Source organism: Pleuronectes platessa, chromosome 5 (genome assembly GCF_947347685.1).
Source record: "Pleuronectes platessa chromosome 5, fPlePla1.1, whole genome shotgun sequence".
Classification (NCBI taxonomy): domain Eukaryota; kingdom Metazoa; phylum Chordata; class Actinopteri; order Pleuronectiformes; family Pleuronectidae; genus Pleuronectes; species Pleuronectes platessa.
Genome location: NC_070630.1, coordinates 21,909,316 through 21,911,657, shown reverse-complemented (window position 1 = coordinate 21,911,657; position 2,342 = coordinate 21,909,316). Strand labels below are relative to the sequence as shown.

The following is a 2,342-nucleotide window of genomic DNA, read 5'->3' as shown; positions in this document are numbered from 1 at the left end:
ACACCCAGTTATACTCGTCAATAAAACCTAAGTTATCAATTAATTAAATTTCGAGCATATCTCAAGGATATAAAAACCTGGATGACCCGCAATTTTCTCTTATTAAACTCAGATAAAACAGAGGTTATAATACTTAATACCTAAACACCTTAGAGATACATTATCTAATGATAACGCTGCGCTAGACGACATTGCCCTTGCTTCTGTCGTCGCCAGGCACTAAACTTGACCTCGCCTCCGGCGATTTGACAAACATGTTTGTTGATCCAGGATTTGAGAAGGAATAATTAGACACTTATACATGAAGTTCTGGAAATTGAACATTTATTGTAAAATAAAGAAATACTTACAGAGAGTCTCTGGGGTTCACGTCACCAGGTTCACTGGATCATGTTGAGAAGAAGCCCCGTTCAATCCTAAGTCCACAGTATATATAATCAGACACAGGGTGGGCACAGAGGCGGTTCTTTTTCCCTGAGGGAATTCAGCCATTGGCCAGATGTACACTGTTTCCTCAAAGTGCAGTTTTTTGCAAGCACATCACTTTCAACTGACCAGGTGTCCCACTACTGTGGCCTTGGCAAACAGGGAGCTTGCTACAGTGGAGAGACCCAGCAGATTAAGCATTTCAGGAGGATTTCATACCTTTTTCTCACCATGTTTCATGAAGCACCTCATTGTATTAGTTCTGGCACATCCTCTCTCTTTTCTGAGCATCCGTGCTTTCATTATTTCAAATCTCAAGATGAATTTCCATCACACACTTTTCTCTGAATTGTATTTTGGGTCAGATTGACATTCAGATTGACACCTGCTCTTTCTGTGGTCGTGCTCTGGGCCTGACCCTGCGTCTGAGTCAAAAAGATTATACATCATTCTAAATATAAGAAACAGTTGTAGCATTATTGATTATATGGATTATACAGTTAATATTTGTTCACAGGATATAGGTAAAATATAATCACAAGATACAGAGAAACATAGATATCTCAACACTTCCAATGAAACAGTCTGGAACTTGGGAGTGATCTTCGATCCTGATTTGTCCTTTAATTGTCACTTAAAACAAATGTCTAGGACAGCCTTTTTTTCACTTGCGTAATATGTCAAAAATCAGACATGTCCTTTCACAAAGATGCAGAAAAACTGGTCCATGCGTTTGTGACATCTAGACTGGACTATTGTATTTCATTATAATCAGGCTCCAGCAGTAAGTCGTTAAAGACTCTGCAGCTTGTCCAAAATGCTGGAGCACGTGTCCTGACGAGAACCAAGAAAAGAGACCACATTTCTCCTGTATTAGCATTGCTACACTGGCTTGTGGTTAAATCTAGAATAGAATTTAAAGTTCTCCTCCTCACCTTCAAGGCCCTTAATAATATGGCACCATTTTACCTTAAAGAGCTGTCACCTTACCCACACTGATACACAGAAAAACACAGTAACACTTTGCTTCTGGTTTCTGGTGAGAGATGATTCTGTCAACTCTACCTCCTTTGTTTCGTCGTAGCATGGGGGTGTTATGTCAGGAAGTCCCTCTGGATTATCAGGAGTAGATATAGCAACATAATAGCGACTAAGAAGTCGGCAGACCTTAACTTTGACACTGCCTGGCACAGGTTGTCCATATGTATACCTACGAAAAACATTGTGATTGTTGAAAAGTAGACATCAAAACAACTGGATCTTATTCAGAGTTACAGGATTTTAGGAGTACACATGTGATGCAAAGGATTTGACTTACTTTGCACATATTTCAGCTTTTATTTCTTCCTGCTCAATACTGATGACATCATCTGCCGTTATTTTTACATCAAATTTAGGCAAAACTGTGGATGAAATAAGGTTATTACAGAATTACTACATTGCAGGTAGATGGAAATGGGATTTTTTTAAATAGCCATAATTTACCATATTTCTCCACCTTGAAACCAAGTTTAACCCAACTATAAGCCCACACTTCAACTACATACAGTATTATTCTTCAAACTACTCTAAAAGCCTTAGCAACACACTGTCCAATTACAGACACTGTATACACAGAAACAAATGAACATTTCGTTAACAAAAATATTTAATGTAGTCTGACAAGAAATCGTCTGTAAAGGTCCATTTACTAGCATTGAATATCTTTTCGCTGTCAGTGAACACTGGTTGACAACCACAACTTAAATTGAGATTTTTCATTCACCAGAACATATTGACTTGATATAAAGGGCACATATTTTACACCTTTCTGGGATTTACTTTGAGCTAATGGTACCCCTAAGATGATATATCAGTGGTTTGAAGTCAAAAAAACATCTGCAATGTGTATTTCTAAGTCTTCTCTTCTGCCTCTC

The 2,342-nt window shown here is 38.2% G+C and overlaps 1 long non-coding RNA gene across 1 annotated transcript; it reads right to left on the bottom strand.

The window, feature by feature from the left end:
- Positions 1–1,497: 1,497 nt before the first annotated feature.
- LOC128440874 (uncharacterized) lies at positions 1,498–1,932 on the bottom strand. Its single transcript, XR_008338592.1, has 3 exons — positions 1,912–1,932; positions 1,745–1,829; positions 1,498–1,636 (listed from the first exon to the last, which is right to left on the bottom strand). It is a non-coding gene; the product is annotated as an uncharacterized LOC128440874 (long non-coding RNA).
- Between the last annotated feature and the right edge of the window lie 410 nt (positions 1,933–2,342).